This window comes from Thalassophryne amazonica, chromosome 8, assembly GCF_902500255.1.
Source record: "Thalassophryne amazonica chromosome 8, fThaAma1.1, whole genome shotgun sequence".
Classification (NCBI taxonomy): domain Eukaryota; kingdom Metazoa; phylum Chordata; class Actinopteri; order Batrachoidiformes; family Batrachoididae; genus Thalassophryne; species Thalassophryne amazonica.
In genome coordinates, this window is record NC_047110.1 from 109,665,868 (window position 1) to 109,688,112 (window position 22,245).

General features: G+C 42.9%; 1 protein-coding gene and 1 pseudogene across 2 annotated transcripts in view; both read left to right on the top strand.

Annotated features, from left to right (window-relative positions):
* Nucleotides 1-22,245, top strand: part of jph3 (junctophilin 3) — a 142,208-nt gene that overhangs the window by 30,755 nt on the left and 89,208 nt on the right. The gene's annotated exons all lie outside the window — the stretch shown is intronic.
* Nucleotides 16,690-16,808, top strand: LOC117516420 (annotated as a pseudogene).

Genomic DNA, 22,245 nt, shown 5'->3' on the forward strand with positions numbered 1-22,245 from the left:
AGTTAGCTGTTTTACAACTACCCTTTCAAGAATTTTTGAGAGAAAAGGAAGGTTGGAGATTGGCCTATAATTAGCTAAGATAGCTGGGTCAAGTGATGGCTTTTTAAGTAATGGTTTAATTACTGCCACCTTAAAAGCCTGTGGTACATAGCCAACTAACAAAGATAGATTGATCATATTTAAGATCGAAGCATTAAATAATGGTAGGGCTTCCTTGAGCAGCCTGGTAGGAATGGGGTCTAATAAACATGTTGATGGTTTGGATGAAGTAACTAATGAAAATAACTCAGACAGAACAATCAGAGAGAAAGAGTCTAACCAAATACCGGCATCACTGAAAGCAGCCAAAGATAACAATACGTCTTTGGGATGGTTATGAGTAATTTTTTCTCTAATAGTTAAAATTTTGTTAGCAAAGAAAGTCATGAAGTCATTACTAGTTAAAGTTAATGGAATACTCAGCTCAATAGAGCTCTGACTCTTTGTCAGCCTGGCTACAGTGCTGAAAAGAAACCTGGGGTTGTTCTTATTTTCTTCAATTAGTGATGAGTAGAAAGATGTCCTAGCTTTACGGAGGGCTTTTTTATAGAACAACAGACTCTTTTTCCAGGCTAAGTGAAGATCTTCTAAATTAGTGAGACGCCATTTCCTCTCCAACTTACGGGTTATCTGCTTTAAGCTACGAGTTTGTGAGTTATACCACGGAGTCAGGCACTTCTGATTTAAAGCTCTCTTTTTCAGAGGAGCTACAGCATCCAAAGTTGTCTTCAATGAGGATGTAAAACTATTGACGAGATACTGTATCTCACTTACAGAGTTTAGGTAGCTACTCTGCACTGTGTTGGTATATGGCATTAGAGAACATAGAGAAGGAATCATATCCTTAAACCTAGTTACAGTGCTTTCTGAAAGACTTCTAGTGTAATGAAACTTATTCCCCACTGCTGGGTAGTCCATCAGAGTAAATGTAAATGTTATTAAGAAATGATCAGACAGAAGGGAGTTTTCAGGGAATACTGTTAAGTCTTCTATTTCCATACCATAAGTCAGAACAAGATCTAAGATATGATTAAAGTGGTGGGTGGACTCATTTACATTTTGAGCAAAGCCAATAGAGTCTAATAATAGATTAAATGCAGTGTTGAGGCTGTCATTCTCAGCATCTGTGTGGATGTTAAAATCGCCCACTATAATTATCTTATCTGAGCTAAGCACTAAGTCAGACAAAAGGTCTGAAAATTCACAGAGAAACTCACAGTAACGACCAGGTGGACGATAGATAATAACAAATAAAACTGGTTTTTGGGACTTCCAATTTGGATGGACAAGACTAAGAGTCAAGCTTTCAAATGAATTAAAGCTCTGTCTGGGTTTTTGATTAATTAATAAGCTGGAATGGAAGATTGCTGCTAATCCTCCGCCCCGGCCCGTGCTACGAGCATTCTGACAGTTAGTGTGACTCGGGGGTGTTGACTCATTTAAACTAACATATTCATCCTGCTGTAACCAGGTTTCTGTAAGGCAGAATAAATCAATATGTTGATCAATTATTATATCATTTACCAACAGGGACTTAGAAGAGAGAGACCTAATGTTTAATAGACCACATTTAACTGTTTTAGTCTGTGGTGCAGTTGAAGGTGCTATATTATTTTTTCTTTTTGAATTTTTATGCTTAAATAGATTTTTGCTGGTTATTGGTGGTCTGGGACCAGGCACCGTCTCTACCGGGATGGGGTAATGAGGGGATGGCAGGGGGAGAGAAGCTGCAGAGAGGTGTGTAAGACTACAACTCTGCTTCCTGGTCCCAACCCTGCTTCCTGGTCCCAACCCTGGATAGTCACGGTTTGGAGGATTTAAGAAAATTGGCCAGATTTCTAGAAATGAGAGCTGCTCCATCCAAAGTGGGATGGATGCCGTCTCTCCTAACAAGACCAGGTTTTCCCCAGAAGCTTTGCCAATTATCTATGAAGCCCACCTCATTTTTTGGACACCACTCAGACAGCAAGCAATTCAAGGAGAACATGCGGCTAAACATGTCACTCCCGGTCTGATTGGGGAGGGGCCCAGAGAAAACTACAGAGTCCGACATTGTTTTTGCAAAGTTACACACCGATTTAATGTTAATTTTAGTGACCTCCGATTGGCGTAACCGGGTGTCATTACTGCCGACGTGAATTACAATCTTACCAAATTTACGCTTAGCCTTAGCCAGCAGTTTCAAATTTCCTTCGATGTCGCCTGCTCTGGCCCCCGGAAGACAATTGACTATGGTTGCTGGTGTCGCTAACTTCACATTTCTCAAAACAGAGTCGCCAATAACCAGAGTTTGATCCTCGGCGGGTGTGTCGTCGAGTGGGGAAAAATGGTTACAAATGTGAACGGGTTGGCGGTGTACACAGGGCTTCTGTTTAGAACTACGCTTCCTCCTCACAGTCACCCAGTCGGCCTGCTTTCCCGGCTGCTCGGGATCTGCCAGGGGGTAACTAACGGCGGCTAAGCTACCTTGGTCCGCACCGACTACAGGGGCCTGGCTAGCTGTAGAATTTTCCACGGTGCGGAGCCGAGTCTCCAATTCGCCCAGCCTGGCCTCCAAAGCTATGAATAAGCTACACTTATTACAAGTACCGTTACAGCTAAAGGAGGCCGAGGAATAACTAAACATTTCACACCCAGAGCAGAAAAGTGCAGGAGAGACAGGAGAAGCTGCCATGCTAAATCGGCTAAGAGCTTGTAGCTACGCTAAGCTAGCGGATTCCTAAAAACACGCAAAGTGAATAATGTGTAAATAATTTATAGGTGATTCAGCAGAAGGAGTGCTTTAGTTAAGGCACGTAAAGATTACACTGGGAAACAAATCGTAATCTAGATAACTAGATCAATCTAACTGCACAGATTTATCAGATACAGAAAAACACCGCTGTGCTCCGGAACAGGAAGTGATGATGATGATGATGAAGGTGATGATGAGGATGGTGATTTACGATGACTGTGATGATGATGATGGTGGTGATGAAGGTGATGATGATGATAATGGTGATGAAGGTGATGGTGATGACAGTGATGATTATGATGGTAATGGTCATGATTATGACGATTATGATGATGATGATAATGACTGATGATGGTGATGATGATGAAGGTGATGATGATTTATGATGATGACGATGAAGATGATGATGGTGATGATGATGACAGTTATGATTATGATGATGTTATGATGATGATGATGGTGATGATTATGATGATAATGGTCATGATTATGACAGTTATGATGATGACGATGATGATGGTGATGATGATGACGGTGATGATTATGATGATGTGATGATGATGATGGTGGTGATGAAGGTGATGGTGATGACAGTGATGATTATGATGTAATGGTCATGATTATGACAATTATGATGATGTGATGATAATGACTGATGATGATGAAGGTGATGATGATGATGATGATGATTTATGATGAAGGTGATGATGATGAAGATGATGAAGGTGGTGATGATGATGATGACGGTTATGATTATGATGATGTGATGATGATGATGACGGTGATGACTATGATGATAATGGTCATGATTATGACAATTATGATGATGATGATGATGAAGGTGATGATGAGGATGGTGATTTACGATGACTGTGATGATGATGATGGTGGTGATGAAGGTGATGATGATGATAATGGTGATGAAGGTGATGGTGATGACAGTGATGATTATGATGGTAATGGTCATGATTATGACGATTATGATGATGATGATAATGACTGATGATGGTGATGATGATGATGATTTATGATGATGACGATGAAGATGATGATGGTGATGATGATGACAGTTATGATTATGATGATGTTATGATGATGATGATGGTGATGATTATGATGATAATGGTCATGATTATGACAATTATGATGATGACGATGATGATGACTGTGATGATGACGATGATGATGGTGATGATGATGACGGTGATGATTATGATGATGTGATGATGATGATGGTGGTGATGAAGGTGATGGTGATGACAGTGATGATTATGATGTAATGGTCATGATTATGACAATTATGATGATGTGATGATAATGACTGATGATGATGAAGGTGATGATGATGATGATGATGATTTATGATGAAGGTGATGATGATGAAGATGATGATGATGATGATGACGGTGATGATTATGATGATGTGATGATGATGATGACGGTGATGACTATGATGATAATGGTCATGATTATGACAATTATGATGACGGTGATGATGATGATGGTGGTGATGACATGGGGTTCGTGTGTGAGGCAAAAAATGAGCACACCCGAGTTGAGCAGCAGAGCTGACTGTAGCAGTTAGTGCTGTTACGTAACTCTACAACGAGCACGCTGCTTTACAAAGCCATTGGACCACACAGCTCGCTATGATACACACGGCAGACCGGTTTAAATGGCAAGACCAAGACTTGGTGGGTGGGAGCAACAGGACAGATGGGATAGACAGACAGAGGGAGAGACGGATCAACAGATAGACTGATGGGTGAACAGATCAGTATAAATGATTAACAGAAAGATGGTCAGCCGGCTGATTATGAATTCATTAAATTATGATTACAGTAAATGACAACTGGTTGGAAATGCGCGAGGATGATGACATTACATGAAGAAAAAAACATGCAGCTAAATGATGAGTACACCAAAAAATATATCCTGCAGCTCTGCGTACTGGAGCCCACACACTGTGTACAGCGGAGATTAGCCTAGTTACAGTCCTCCTCAGCGCTAGCGAAGATATGTTCAAAAAATATTAAGGCAATGCTAAAATACCCTCGGCCCTATGAGCATGTAATCGATGAAGGAGTGGGTAGAAAGAATGTGACCTTTTGACGCCTTAGAATAGGTCAGGGTTACCCATTTTTAACTTGTCCCAGGTCTGTGTCCCAAGAATGTTCCCTGTGAATTTGAAGACCCTGGCAGTAACAGGACTGGACTTATTCCTGTGAAGACTTTCAGTTGTCCAGGTGGTTTCTATAGCAGAGAAGTTTGAATCTTCAACTGGACTGGGTTGCTTGACGCGAGGACGTTTCGCTTCAAATCACAGAAGCTTCCTCAGCTAAAAATTCCTGCTCTGGTAGTCTGACTTCTGTCTTGACCCTTGTAGAGAAGAACAAACAGAAGCCACAAAAGCTGGAGTATTAAACCTAACCAGACCCTCCTACTGAGAGGCAGACTGCTATTGGCTACTGATGCCTCTCCTGACGGCTCTCCTGACGCGTCTCCTGATGACGTGAATGACTCATTACCATGAACAAAAGACTGAAACTGCTTAGACCTGAGTACCCCATTGTAAACAGGGGACAAAGCGTGTCTCGGACCCCCTCCCTGGTTAAGGCTGGGTTTCAACTGTTTCACATACAAAGCTTCCTTCACTCCTCTCTCAAACCATTTCCTTTCTCTGGCTAAGATTTTAATTTCCTTGTCCTCAAAGGTGTGGTTCGTGTCTTTAAAGTGGAGATGAACTGCAGACTGAGGTCTACTGGCGCCCCCTCTGCAGTGCTCGTATAGCCTTTTGTGCAACGGCTGCTTAATCTCACCTATTTTTTGTTTGTTACAGTTTTCCTGACATCTGATAGAATACACTACATTGCTCTGTTTGTAACTAGGGATCCTGTCCTTAGGGTGAACTAATTTCTGTCTCAAGGTGTTAACAGGTTTAAAGTAAACTGGGATTTTGTGCTGTCTGAAGATTGTAGTTTTTCCACCTACTCCATCTCCTGTCTGTCTGGTCTCTTTGTTCTCTGGGACTTCTGCACTTTATCCTATGACCAGAACAACAACTTGTCCGGAAAGCCCTCACAATATGTGGGTACCCACGATGGTCCCTGGTCAGAGGTGTCAGTCCCATCGTTAGGAGGGACAGCTATGTAGCACTGTTTATGTAGCACTTTCAATTGAAATATATGAAGTGTTTTCAAATTGAAAAATACATTAACAAAAACAATAAAAGGCATCAGAGGGCTGACATATACCCTACAAACTCTATACACCACAATATAAATGTACCAGTAAATATACATACATGTGTAATGGTGTTTTTAACTCTATGACATCTATGTGACTTTGTTATAAAGTCATTCATATCAGTCACAAATATTTTGCTGATCAAGCCATGCTTTAGATCATCCATTTCGGCTTCTTAATTGTTGAGATATACACAAAAGGGTTTTTTTTTTGGGATGATGTTTTCCTTGACCTTTGATGAACCTACTCCAAAATTGAATCACATCTATATATTTATCCAAGGAGTATTCCCACCAGGTTTGGTCCATCTAGGCTTCTTAGTTCTTCATATATATACAAAAAGGTTTTGGGTTTTTTTTTGGATTGTGATTTCCTTGAACTTGACCTGGGACCGTCCACGTATACCCTGCTATCACTGATTTGCCCACTCACAGAGGAATAAAGACAAAATTAACATTTTGAATGTCTGTGCTTACAAACATTACCAATGCAGCTTCTAAACCCAGAAGGATGTTTGTTTGCATGAAAGCTGAGGACAAAAGTGACCCGTGATGTAATACTAAGAGCAAGGTCTTTTGAGGAGTTTCAGGTTTAATTCTGCCAAAAGGCCAACAAGAACATATCCTGCTTGGTGAAAGTCAATTTTAAATAGCTGTTATCATTTTTATTTATTTATTTCACTGACAAAGCAGTGAGTTACGGTGGTGCAAGCGGTTAGTGAGCTTATTTCCAAAACAGAAGGGGCCCAGTTCACAACCATGGATGTCTTATTCTCCACGGATATCTGGGGTTGTTTTTGCAAGGACATCCGGTGTAAAAACAAATCTACATGCAGAACAGTAGAAGCCAAAAGGAAATTACACTTGCCAAAGTGACTCATATCGTGGCGCCCGAACCTGTCGATTTTCCATATCGCCACGTCCTGCAGGAAGCAGATTAGCTCATTGAATGGCTGAGCACACCTGAATGAGCTAACCAGTTTGTGGCAGAGATGAAAAATGTGCAGGTGCAGGGGTCCTACGGCCCAGGCTTGGGAACCACTGATGACTGCTGTGATGTCAAGGTGCCATCCTACGCCTGCTGACTTATTTAAGTCCTAAACTGGCCCTGAGGCCCGTTGATGCCTCTGTTGGGCAGATTCCGTAGCATGATGCCGATGAGAGTCTACGGTACCGCCGGATAGGGAGTTTTGGGGGGGTGGGGGAGTGGTGCCACTGACATGTAGGTTACTTCCCCAGCGAGTGCCAATATCAAGCTGAGTGGATGGTGCAGGTGAAGTGTGTTACAGGTATCTAACATGACTGGGATTCAAACCCATGTCCACGTGTTCGTCGGCCAAATCCTGTCCGCTCAGCTGTCTGCTCAGTCTGAGGTTTGACCAAGGAGGCCGATGTGATAAAGTGGGCTTTGACCCACTGACCTGAGAGCTTAATAGATGACCCTCTCCTCCACCTGACCCATGGTCAACGCCCCCACCCCCCCAGTCAAATCACAGTGATAACAGGTTCCAAACTCATGTTCCGTGCTCCCCTTTTGACACTTTAGTTCCAGTCGGTTATTGTGGACATGTGATGCCGAGCTGTCTGAGATTAAAGGTGACAATCTGATCAGTCCAGATTCCTGATTTGAGGTCAGTAGGTCAGACTGTCAGCTCTCACCTCTCTCTCTTTCGCTCTCTCTCTTTCCTCCCTTGCTCCACTGCATTTCCACATAGTACAGTAGGGTTTCCGTAGCAATGCTTGCCGACGTGCAGCAGGTCACCGTGTCACGAGGGACCCTGTGTTTCTTGCTGCGATTGGCTGCCCGGGTGGCTCTGTTGGGCTGTGATTGGCTGACTTGGCCTTCCAGGCTAATGGTGTTTACTAAGAAGAAGAGCAAAGCTGAACGATTACCAGCTCAGCTACCTGCACAAAATGATGGTGAGCAAAGTGTTGATATGAAAACTGCAGCAACAAGCGGCTCCAGCAATCACTGGAGAGGTGATACCCCACAGGGGAGATGATACCGCCGTGTGCAGCACTGACAAAGATTACCACTGCTTGAGCTGCTGTGTCTTCAGTGATAATGTGGAACCACATGTGTCCAATGTCCAGGAAGTGACCCAAAATCCCAGTGAAGGCCACGAACTCCAGGCTGCTACCCATGCAGTGCTGGGTGGACTGGGATGATGTAGATGAAGTGTCTTGTCCAAGGACACAGATGGGTAGCGTGAGCAGCAATCAGACCCATGTCTTCTTGTGGGTAGTCCAACTTTTATCCTGCTGGGACGAGTTGCGTCTGTGTCCCGGGAGACTCTTCAGGCTTCAGCCCTTCGGACACAGCAGAGGCCGGAACAAACCATTCTGTAATGAGATGGTCTTGACCATTTTGTTGTTGTGACATTACGTTTCCCCACCCCAACCGACTGTCAGCTGGCGACCTTGACAGCTGCACACCGAGCTAGCATAGTGGGCATGACCTGTAGCTTAGGTATCAATTTACAGTACTTATTTATGCCTTACTTATAAATATTACTTATTGACACTTGCACATATGGAGCCAAAACGTATGATTTAAAAAAAATGTATTTAACAACCGCACAATGACTCAAGGGATTGTTTGGGATGTGAAAGATCCACCTGATGTGTCCTTCCTTTGAGACAGAAAGTTGACTGTAGATGTCGGCTGCTTCATAAGCAGCCTTTGAAATGGGACAGCGTAGTCACCCCACTTATGACGTACACAGCGGACGATTACAACAACAAGAAGTAGTAAACGTCCATGACTATTGAGATTCCTTGACTGGTCCCTTGAGGCTGGTTCCAGAACAGAGGACATTCCCATAAGAAATGTCCAGGTTTAGAGCAGAAAGAAACATGTTTACAGCCTGGTATGATAGCATGAAGCTGATGAGACTCTGTGACTTCCTCTAGATCAGACGCCAGTCCAACACAGGTTGCTTAGCTGAGGCTGGTACCCGTTTACAGCTGGGTGGACTGGGACAATGCAGATGAAGTGTCTTGTCTAAGAAAACACACAGGTAGTGTTATAGTGGGGTATTAATGTTCTCTCCCTCCCAGAGCTGCTGATGCAAATGTCAGACGTTTTTGTATTTGTTTTCCAAGAAACCTCAGCGGCTTCATTGCTCTCTTGTCCTTCTCTAAGTCCAGTGTTGACACACATTGCCGAGTTGCTAAATAAGAGCTACGAGTGTGGAGTGACTCTGGCTCTGACTGTGTTATATAACCTGACATAATAAATTCACTTTATCTTTGCATAAACACAGCAGCTGTACTTTACAGTAAAATGTGCAGTGAGCCTATAGGAACATCAGATTAAAACAACAATTATTAATCTCATCATTAAACCCGTTAGAGTTTCTTTTTTTTCAGACAATGTGTAAGATGTGTGCACTACGATTTTCAAAGCAAAATTGTAACTCTATGAATGCTTTTAAGCAGATTATCATTCCTGATGCTCACATTGGAGGCAGCTCATGCTAATATTAGTTAGCTTCATGTTATGGCATGAGTGAGTTTAATTGCTAATGTTCACATCACATTATGTGATGTTAGTGAGTTTTCAAGATGTGAACGATTGAATCCACAGTAAATCACTGCTTTAAGGTGTTTTTTAAAACACCTTATAATTCTTGTTGTTCACAGTGGTGGCACTGAGCTCATGCTAACATTAGCCCATTGACATCATGTTATGTTCTATTGGCACATTAGCATCACGTTATACGATACAATGCACTTTATTGTCCCCTCCGGGAAATTTGTCTTGGACTCCAAGAGCTGCACAGATAAAACTGTCGTGGCATAGTTACATAGCTCCTGTATATTGCACATAACTTTATACATACACCAATATTGCACACAACCCCTTTTGCACAGCAGTCTCCCACAGATGATTCATCAATATTGCACATATCCCTAATACACATATCTAAATTGCACATAACCCTATTGCACAGCACTCTCACACAGATGATTCATGCATATTGCACATATCCCTTATACACATATCTAAATTGCACAAAACCCTACTGCACAGCAGTCTCACACAGATGAATCATGCATATTGCACATATCCCTAATACACATATCTAAATTGCACATACCCCTTTTGCACAGCAGTCTCCCACAGATGATTCATGCATATTGCACATATCCCTAATACACATATCTAAATTGCACATACCCCTTTTGCACAGCAGTCTCCCACAGATGATTCATGCATATTGCACATATCCCTAATACACATATTTAAATTGCACATAACCCATATTGCACAGCAGTCTCACACAGATGGTTAAAAGGAAAATGCTTACAATATAGTGACAATGAATAAATAACACTGAATAGCAATGCCACCATGACATTAATGCACAATCCTACTACCTATCTCAGGAACCATTATTTAAGACTCTAATTGACATGGGCACGAATGAGTACTTAAAGTGATTCAGTCTACACTGAGGGACTCTGTATTGCCTACCAGACGGTAGGAGTTCATACTTGGGGTAGAGGATGTGGGATCTGACAAAGCTCACTCTGCTTCTTTGAGAACAGACTGTTCATACATGGATTGCAACTTTCATGGCAGTCTTCACCAGACTAGCAAGCTTAGATTTTAACTGGACAGAGAGATTACCAAGATGACATCCCATACCGGATAATGCTTTCCAAAACAGCCTGATAAAACAGAAGCAAGATGTTCCGATCAACCCCAAACACCTTGAGTCTGCGCAGAAAATATAACCTCTGCTGTAAACGGGAGTATAAATGATTGACATGTGTTCCCATCTAAACTGGTTATCTAAGTAAATGCCTAGATACCTGTAAAAGCTGACCTGACTGATTTCTTCATCATGAATTACCAGAGGGGTATGATCACCAATAGAACGAGGATCAATTATCATCTCCTCAGTTTTCCTTACATTTATGGTAAGAAAAGTAGCATCACACCAGTGGACAAAAGACTGCACCTCCTTAAAGTACAGTGATGGATCTGAGTCTTTGTGAAGCATACTGAGGATGACAGTGTCATCATAAAACTTAAAAACATGGTTTCCATGAAAGTGGCTCATGCAATCATTAGTATAAAGAGTAAAAAGGACAGGGAAACTGACACAGCCCTGAGGTACGCCAGTACTGATGTTTTTTAGAATCAGAGATGGTGTTGTCAACTCTGACAATTTGAATTCTGTCTGTTAAAAAAGAATAAAACCATTTTATAATTACAGGGTTTACTGACAGGTGAATTAGTTTTTGGATCAGTAAATGAGGCTGTAATGTGTTAAAAGCATAACTAAAATCAATAAAAGACGTGTGTAAACCTTTGGGTCTTCAAGGTGTTTTAGTGACAAGTGAGTGATGCCATTAATGGCATCGTCTGTGCCCCGCCCTCTCCTATAAGCAAACTGCAGAGGATCTATATCGGAATTTGTCTCTGACTTTAAAATAGACACATTATATTTTTCTAAGTAATTCATAACAACAGAAGTTAAAGTTAGCACAATCCAAAGAAAAATCCTGAGTTTCTTGAGCTCATTTGCTTTTTTCCGTTCATCATCTGTTACAAAGCTTTTCCTTTTTGCTGTCATGTTAGCTGCCATTTTCATCGAATCTCAAAGTTTTTTAGAGTACATTGAGGCAAAATTCTGCTTGATGTTGTCCTTGTGCCTCTTCCTTGCATGCCTAAGCATCCGATTCAGTTCTTTTTGCACAGTTTTTAATCCCATCCAGTCATGATTCTTAAGCCATTTTTTTGCGGTTGATACAGTCTTTAACTTCTTTGGTTACGTAAGGTTTGTTGTTTGGATACATAATAATATCCTTTTTGGTAACCACACAGTCAGTGCTAAACTGTATGTAGTCTGTTATAGTATCCGTAGCCTCATCGATGTTCACTGTATGAAAAATGTCCCAATCTGTGCAGAGGAAAGACCCCTTTAAAGCCTCTCTGTTATCACGAGACCAGACAGACACGGTCTTGATTTGTGGCTTGCTGCTCTTAAGGACAGTCTTGTAAGTTGGGATCAGGTGTATTGTGTTGTGATCTGAATGAGACAGAGGAGGCTTTGCTCTGGCCCTGTAGGTGTTCTTAATGTTACCATAACATTTATCGAAAATCTTATCCTGTGTGGCACAGTCAACATTGGTACGAAGCGCCTCCATCTTATTCCTCAGAGACCACACATTGCATAGGATCATACCCGGCAGCGGTAGTCTGTTACCTCTTCGGCGAAGACGCTGGTGTATCCTTCCTCGTCTGCCTCTTCTCCGATGTTGTGCTCTGTGGGCCCGGTGGAGCTTCAGTGTCTTTACCTGTATTAATTGCACCTGTTTGAACTTGTTACCTGTATAAAAGACACCTGTTCACACACTCAGTCAATCACACTCCATCCTGTCCACCATAGCCAAGACCAAAGAGCTGTCTAAGGACACCAGGGACAAAACTGTAGACCTGCACAAGGCTGGGATGGACTACAGGACAACAGGCAAGCAGCTTGGTAGAAGACAACAACTGTTATGATTATTTATTAGAAAGTGGAAGAAACACAAGATGACTGTCAATCTCCCTCGGTCTGGGATTCCATGCAAGATCTTACTTTGTGGGGTAAGGATGATTCTGAGAAAGCTCAGAACTACACAGGAGGACCTGGTCAGTGACCTGAAGAGAGCTGGGACCACAGTCAGAAAGATTACATTAGTAACACATGATGCTGTCATGGTTTAAAATCCTGCAGGGCAGCAAGGTCCCCCTACTCAAGCCAGCACATGTCCAGGCCCATTTGAAGTTGACCAGTGACCATCTGGATGATCCAGAGGAGGCATGGGAGAAGATCATGTGGTCAGATGAGACCAGAATAGAGCTTTTTGGAATCAACTCCACTTACTGTTATGTGCAGACGCGGGTTGAGGAGCGGACCTGCGTCTGACTGAACCCAGCGCTAAATAACCAGAAAGCGGTTCCAAAAACAAAACATTTATTTCCCTTTCTGTGCAATAATTGTGTACAACATAATATATGGTTTGTCTGGTGGAGTGAAGGACGGCGCGCTCTCCAGCGCCCAAAGGGATCGAAGCCCGGCGCTTCTGGACTCAAATTCGCTGCCAAACACCCCCCAGGTGGACACGACAAACTGAGTCTGTGAAGGATAGAAGAGGTGAGGTAAGTCAACAGCTACAACTAATATCCTTCAAAGGCACACACTATCAGCAACACATTCAGGTCTGAATTTAAGCTTTATGTAAGTGAGCAGCTTCTCACAACAGGTGGAGGATCATCAGTCCGCACGCCACGGCCGTGAGAAGCGAGCTGCACAATTCTCATCACTGTTGAAATATACGGCATAACAAAATACCAAATTACTATTAACACTTATTCAGACAATCTTTCACCTCTGATGTTTGCTGACAGCATGTGTCCCTCACCCGTCCTCCTTCACAGGCACGATGTGTCATACCCAGGCGCGGTCCTCAGCGTCTCACAAACGAACGTCACAAGGTCGAGTTCCCGGCAATTCTGCTTGAATCACTCATGGCTTAAATGCAGAACGCCATCTCATTATCTGCTTCAGCTGAAAGTCTTTAAGTCTGCACGTGAGCATCATCCACAGGTGCTGCGAGTCATTAGGCCTGCACATGAACATCCTCCACAAGTGCAGCCAATAATGTTGATGAGGGTGAAGGATTCTTCTGCCAGCAGCTTCTCCACAAACAAAAACCAGTTTGCATACCACCTGGAGAGCAAAAAAAAGAAAACAACACAAAAACATCCAGTCAAACCCCCCAACACACAACACTTACCATGTTTAGAGGATGAGAACAACCCCAAGAAAACAATCTCAACCGTGAAGCAGGGGGTTGGAAACATCATACTCTGGGGGTGCTCTTCTGCAAAGGGGACAGGACGACTGCACCGTATTGAAGGGAGGATGGATGGGGTCATGTATTGCGAGATTTTGGCAAACAGCCTCCTTCCCTCAGTAAGAGCATTGAAAATGGGTCATGGCTGGGTCTTCCCAGCTTTGACATTGAATTCAAACACACAGCCAGGGCAACTAAGGAGGGGCTCCGTAAGAAGCATTTCAAGGTCCTGGAGTGGCCTGGCCAGTCTCCAGACCTGAACTCAATAGAAAATCTTTGGAGGGAGCTAAAACTCCAAACCTGAAAGATTTGGAGAAGATCTGTATGGAGGAGTGGACCAAAATCCCTGCTACAGTCTGTGAAAACCTGGTGGAAAAACTACAGGAAACGTTTCACCTCTGTAATTGCAAACAAAGGCTACTGTACCAAATATTAACATTGATTTTCACAGGTGTTCAAATACTTATTTGCAGCAGTAACATACAAATTATTAAAATATCATACATTGTGATTTCTGGATTTTTTTTTTTTTTAGATTATGTCTCTCACAGTGGACATGAACCTAAGATGAAAATTTCAGACCCCTCCATAATTTCTAAGTGGGAGAACTTGCAAAATCGCAGGGTGTTCAAATACCGTATTTTCCGGACTATAAGTCGCACCGGAGTATAAGTCGCACCAGCCACTTTATCCATTATAAAGAAAAATAAACCATAGATAAGTCGCACTGGAGTATAAGTCGCATGGACATACAGGTATGTTAACTTAACATGAAAGTTCAGATGATAATATTATGATATTATGATGATAATATCTGCACATTGTTCGAGCACCCATGTGCGGACTCGTTCCTCTAGCTGTGGCCGTCTAGCTTTTAGCCCGCGATTAGCTTTTTTTGTTTTTTTCATGGGGTTAGAGTAACCTCTGCTTTCCTCCAGTCACTCACAAGTTTCTCACTCACTCCAAACTCTCTCTCTGCTGATCATTTACCGTTTTCGGATGCATATTTCACCAGTCGCAACTTGTAATCTGCAGAGTATCCTTTTCTTTTTGGTGGCATTTTTTTCTGGCCTTCTCCATTGTCTTGTTAAGTTATCAGTAATGTTGAAATTTCTATTTTTCTATGGTAGTCAGAAGTCGCAGGAACAGTCACACAAGCCTTGAGCACCCTCTTGTGAGCTGCATTTTACCTATGGATATGTTTGCATTTTGCGGACCACATTGCGAGCCGAACCATGCAGCACCTACCTGCGCAGCTCATGACCTCCCTGTGGTGTCGAAGCCAGCTCCTTCCAAGTGCAGATGCTAATCCCTCCGCCGTTGCTCACCCAGTGCTCCCACACAGCTCTGAGCATCAACTCTGCTCACACTGATATCCAAGGGTTTGAAGCTGTTTTGTTAGCCCTCCCGGAATAGCACCGTGTTCGTCTGCTTCACACGCTGTTTCACAATCATTGTCTGGGTGAAGTGAGGAATACGCGTCCAATGTTCTGTTCTCTGATTGGTTATCGCGACCAGCGTGACCTATAGGACGGCTGCCATACTACAGTGCCCATGATGCATTGCATTTCCGGCCATTTTAAATCTTAGAGCGACTCTGTCACGTAAAATTGTTTTATTACGGTAAATTAATTGAGAATCTACCGGTATATTTTTCATTTATAAGTCGCACTGGAGTATAGGTCGTACCCCCTGCCAAAACATGTAAAAAAGTGCGACTTATAGTCCGGAAAATACGGTACTTATTTTCCTCACTGTAACTGCCGTTATGTGATGTGATGTTAATGAGTTTTCAAAACGTGAATGATTAAATCGATCGTGAATCACTGATTTAAAGCTCTCCCCTCACTGAAGTCCTCAACCACTGCAATTATGGATTTTTTTTAGCACATTATAAATCCGGTTGCTCACAATAAGCCATCTCGCGATTACGAGTGCGCATGCCTGGGAAAGCCTATAGTAGTACCAAACATCACGGTTTGCTGCAGGCTTAAACAATACAGCTGGAGTTTGCGTGACTGCTTTCTTATTCACTACTGTCACAATTGGAGATGTTATTGCTCAATCTCTTGTGGCTGAACACCACTTGTCCCTCTAAGAAGTTGATGCCGACTGCACGGGCCCATATAACTAGTTAGCATGCCGGAGTCTCCTTCGTTATCAGAATTAGCCAGATAATTCGCTCCACCAATTAAAATGGCCATGCCCCCACCACCCACAGAATCAGAAAGAGCTACTAATCAGAAAATCCTTTCCGTGTCGGGGCCGGGTGAGGTTTCCCGTGTCGAGTCCTCCAGTCCTGGTGGTGCCCTTCTGTCTACCCCCAGAACCCAAAGACTTTGGTTTTCCCAGACACTGCCCGTCAGGTCATCGGAATAAGGCCGACAGATCACTAGTTGGCATAGTTTAGGGCCCCTTCACACATAGTGCGAAGTTTGAATGGCATTTGGACGAAAACGGCAAAACAGCGCAAAACATTTCGAAATTAGCGCACCACGAAACATCGCGCCGATGGGCAGGTGTGCACGAACCCGGTGCCAGCTGCGGCACATCACGCCATTTATGTGGAGGAAATATAAAAAACCAGCCGGTACCTGTGGGACCACATCACACCGCTTATGTAGGGAAAAAAAAAAACAAACAAAAAAAACATATGACCCACTGGACCCTCTCCGTCCAAAAGCTCTGATTGCCAGTCAGAAACTTTACCACTGAGATATGGAGCTGTTCTTTGAAAGCTGCAGGAAGCTGCCTCATATCAAGAAGGACATAGAAGTATTACAAAAAAAAATGTAAATCACATACCATATAAAAACAAGCAGCCTGTCTGCTCTGTGTCAGCCTGATTCCATCAGATCTCAGAAGCTAAGCAGAGTAGGATCTGGTTAGTACTTGGATGGGAGACCTCTTTGGAACACCAGCAGCTGTGTGTGTTTCTGGGTCAGTTGGGTCAGGAAGGGCAGCCGGTGTAAAACTTACGCCAATTACCAATGCGGATCTGGCTGTAGCCGCTGTGGCAACCCCGAACAATAACGGTAGCAGCCGAATGAACAACAACAACAACATACCATATAAAAACACCGCATTATCAAGCGAGCAATACAAATACGGTCCATCTGTTCATCTGTAAATGACCCATGGTCACAGACATACAGTCATGAAATGACATGAATGAGAAGCAGTTCACTTGTCTCATTCATGTCCACTTCTGCTGGTGCGTCTCCAACCGGCCGTGTGTGTGTGTCTTGTGGATGACGCACCGCAGGACACAGCGTCATGTGGAATAGAGCTCACGCAGGTGACGTGACAGTGAGATTGCCTGCTGCGTGTTCTAATCTGACGGTCCGTTTCAACCTGGGAGCAGCCTGTCCATGTGCACGCCGTGCGTGCGCTCGCTTGCTGCAGCACGTTGCCACAGTGATATATGTTTTTATTTATGTCCACTTGATAACAGCAAAGAGACACACATGTGTCACAGTGTCCATGTCTGTCCAAACACAGTACGTGGTGTCCAGCTGGAATGTCCAGATCCATAGCCGCTTCAGTAGGAGGACACACCCTCCTGTCAGTTTAGTGCACAGACCTAAGTCACGCTCATGTGCGACTTCGACAAATTTCACTGCCAGCACGACAGTGATTGTCTGCAGTCTGTTATCGTGCCAAGAGTGTGACTGGCCACACATTTTCTAAGTGCCATGCGAGCGGTGTTAGATGTTTGTGCATGTCACTTGGAATTTGTCCGACACCTGCCGCGAGAGGGTGTGATGGGTTCACACAGCACACACTTTGTCCTTCAGGTGCTTGTGTGCGCAAATAGTTGTAGCAACAAGTGCACGAGGCGTTGGAGGCAGGGACGACATACACGGTTTGCACACGATTCCTGCATCATGCGCACTAAGTGTCCAAACTTCGCACTATGTGTGAAGGGGCCCTTATGTTCGGAACTACTACAATACCTGATTATCTTCAAACCTCCGACATTCGTTCTTGATTAATGAAAACATTCTTACAAAATGTTTTTGCTTTTGTCCGTCCTGCGGTCCGCAAGACCAGCACAAGAATTTCACCACTAGCAGCGCCAGCACAATACAAGTGCCCCCCGGCCATCCCACTTAATCATGGCCCCAGTTCAGAGAAGAAAACCCACAAAATAGAACCGGAGTCAGGTGACCTGGCCTGGTTTGAACACTCTTTCAAAGCAAGTGCTTCAGTCCCCGCGGGACACTCAACTAAGAGCATTGTGGCAGTGCCGAGAGGCAGGGGCTGGAATGGCAGACGGCAGCTCACCTCACGGTGGGCTGTCGGCTCAAGCCCATTGTCCATCTACGAGCTTTTTAACTGCAGCAACTTTAAGATAAAGTTGTGCTCAAAAGTTTACATACCCTGGCAGAATTTATGATTTTTTTTGGGGCCATTTTTCAGAGAATATGAATGATAATACAGAAACTTTTTTCCACTCATGTTTAGTGGTTGTGACAGACTGGTGTCCTGTCCTGGGTGTACCCTGCCTCGCGCTCTATGACTGCTGGGATAGGCTCCAGTCCCCACAACCCTTAATTGGACTAAGCGGTTGAAGATGAGTGTGTGTGTGTGTGTGTGTTTAGTGGTTGTGTGAAGCCATTTATTGTCAAACAACTGTGTTTACACTTTTTAATTTACACCAACCACCTGCATGTCCTCCCTAGAGATGGTGGTTTGTCCATCCTACAAACCACCATTCTATGCTGTCTAGCTACACTCTCTCCTGCCAACACCTTACAGTCTCTAATTTCTTTTAGCTTGAATCTTCGACACAGAATGTAGTCCACCTGTGGGCGTCTTACTCCACTCTTATATGTCACCCTGTGCTCCTCCCTTTTCTTAAAGTAGGTGCTCAACACAGACATTCTTTTTTCAAAATTAACTACTATCTATCCTTCCACATTCCTGTCCTTGATACCGTATCTACCCATTACTTCATCATCACCTCTGTTCCCTTCACCAACATGCCCATTGAAGTCGCTCCTATCACCTCTCTTTCATGCTTGGGTTCACTCTCTACCACCTCATCTAACACACTCCAGAAAACTACTTTCTCCATCATCTTGCAACCTACTTGTGTGGCATAGGTACTGATGATATTCATCATCAACCCTTCAATTTCCATCTTCACACTCATCACCCTGTCAGACACTCGCCTAACTTCCAACACACTCTTAACATACTCTTCCTTTAAAATGACCCCAGCATAATTTCTCTTCCTATCCTCACCATGATACAACAACTTGAACCCCCTGCCTATGCTCCTGCTCTTACTTCCCTTCCACTTGGTTTCTTGCATGCACATTATGTATCTTTCTCCTCTCCATCATATCAGCCAGCTCTCTCCCTTTACCAGTCAGACTGCCAACATTCAAAGTTCTGACTCTCATTTCCATCCTTTTAGTTTTCCTTTTCTCCAGCTGTCAGTAGACACGTTCTCTTCTTCTTCTTCACCCAGCAGTAGCCCAACTTCTGTCAGCACCCTGCTGGGCAACAGCGGTGGTTGTTGTTAACCCGGGCCTTGACCGAGCCAGTATGGAAATTTGATTTGTACTCTGCATGGTTGGATTATCTTATTTTACGCTGGATGCCCTTCCTGACGCAATCCTCATCATTTATCCAGGCTTGGCACGGGCACTCTGGCTGTACACCCCATGTGGCTGAGTTTTTTGTAAGATTTTATGTACTTCATTAATTCAATTGAATCAATTTACTGAAATATATATATTTAGCATTTTTATTTAGGGGGGAATTTCAGATAGATTGGAGTGGATTTATCTGTGGGGATTATGCAAGTATAATCCTATAATTTGGCAACACCAGTCGCTTTCATTCTGACTTGCATTTTGTACAATATTTAAGAAATCTATTGCATTTCTTATCTCTCGGGCTTGTGAGTGGAGTGGACCTTTCAGTGGAAGATGGTGAATTTATAAATATATTAATATATTTAAACTGCAATCTGGAGGCTGGATAAGTATGCCAAGCTTTGTACTGTACTTACCCTTTCAGTTTAATGTCACCTCCTGGGTCACAAGCTCTCCAGATGTCCCTGTCCTTCACTTTTTAAATAGCTGTCTTCAGGTCTATTCTAGTGTTTAAATTTAGAAAGGTTGTAGTTTAAAAATTGTCATGATACATATGGAATTAATTATTGGCCTTTGTAGGTTTTATAAAGTAGACCCAGCTGTGTGTAATGGTTTTGAGGATTGTTGCCTTGGTGCTTTTGAAGATGCATTTGATAATTTCCAGGTACCTTTGTGATTGAGTATTTAATTAACAGTGATGTGGGTGCTGTAAAGACTGCTGTGGCGCTGGTGGGGAGTGTTGGTGTTTGGTGAAGTTGTGCTTCTTTGTTTTATTTGAGAGACTTGGAGTAGATGGAGGGATTCAAACGCAAACATCTGATGCAGGAATGTTTCTGTGTAGGCTCTCAGTTGTCCAGGTGGTTTCCATAGTAGAGAAGTTTGAATCTTCAACTGGACTGGGTTTGCTTGACGCGAGGACGTTTTGCTTCAAATCGCAGAAGCTTCCTCAGCTAAAATTCCCAGGCCAGTCGAAGATTCAAGCTTCTCTACTGATGCAGGGATGTTTTTCAGTGGTTAACTGTTGGAGAGGAGATCAGGCTGAAAAAGTATACAGTCGTTTGGCTGCAGAGTCGTCTTTTTTTGCCCTTGTCCCTCTTGCCTTGGCCTTTACAATTGGTTGTAGTATGTTTTTCAGTGATGATTCTTCTGCTGGGAGCTGGTTTATACTCAGTAGATCACTGATGCTGAGGTGAAATTTGTTGGAAGGATTCAGATGAAATCTACACTCAAGTCTCCCATGTGCCTTCTGGCAAAGTGTAACTGAAATTTCATGTATTACTTTTAAGAAAATACTTTTGTGTTCCACTGCACCATGAAGTTATATAACTGTTTATGCAACAGATAAAAAAGTACACTTTTTCAGTCTCACCAACGTTAGCGACATACACCTATAACTCCTTCAGAGTGTCAAAGACAACAATGTGGTCAACAATGTGGAGTAAAAAACACTGTAACCAGAGCAAAAATAGGAGATAAGTTCTGGGATTCTGTAACGACAGCAAAGGTCTTTATTTCATATAAAGTAAATAATAAAATGTATGTCATGCATGAAGGTTTCCAGCCAAGGCTAATTTGCAACCCCTGTGCCTTTTACTGAAACATTAAGAGTTAGATTAAAATACTACCGAGTATAAAATATATTAAGACAAAAGCAATAACACAAAACAAGTAACAGGGAACGGTAGAGAGCAGGGCAGCACCTAATGCAGTCTGGCAGGAAAACATAATGTAGTTATAAAGGATGCTGATCAAGTAAACACAAAAGTGTGGGAACACGCAAACGTGGAAGGCAAAAACCCGGACGTTAAACTAACTAGAGTGAACAGAGGGAGAATGTCAAAATAAGAGCACAAATAACAAGAGCAAACAGAGATTTCTGACATCCACCAATCTGGATCCGGATCACCTCCAAAATTCCGTGGAGTCTTCCATGCCTTAATATCTATATGTGGTGCAGATTTGGTGGGAATCCATGAAGTAGTTTTGACGTAATCCTTCAAAGCCTATATAAAGTGAATCTTGATTCACAATCCAGAACCTGATCTGGATCACCTACAAAATTCAGTGGAGTCTTCCATGGCCTAATATGTACGTATCTGTGCTGAAAATTTCATCAAAATCCGTGCAGTAGTTTTGACGTAATTCTACAAACAGTAATCCTTCAAAGCCTGTATAAAGTGAAACTTGATCCAGAATCCAGATCCGCATCCAGATCACCTCCAAAATTTAATGGGTTCTTCCATGGCTTAATATGTATACGTGGTAAAACTTTTGTCAAAATCCATGCAGTAGTTTTGACATAATCCTGCTAACAGACAGACAAATAAATAAACACCAGTGATTTTATTACGTCCTTGGCGGATGTAAATATCACCAAATAGCTCAGAGTTAAAATGACCAGAAATAACGATTTCATTCATAATGATTCATAACATTTGACCAAACAGGACCAGAGCCAAAACGCAACCCACGACACGGAGTTGAAATGGGTATCTTGGTGGCTTCCCTCACCCGTCTCCTTGTTGCCCGGGCACTCCGTTTTTGTTGAAAGCTGTCTACTCATGACAGAGTCAACATACAGTATCACACTGTTTGTATTTCTTATGGAGATGAAGTCCAAGACATATTTAGTCAGTTGAAAAAGTTCATGTTTCCATCTCTGACTTGTGTAAAGGAAACTGTCTGCAAATTGATGATTTTGTTGTCTTATAATAAAGGGCACACATACTTGGGTGATTCTTAGACTACGGGCACTTATGTC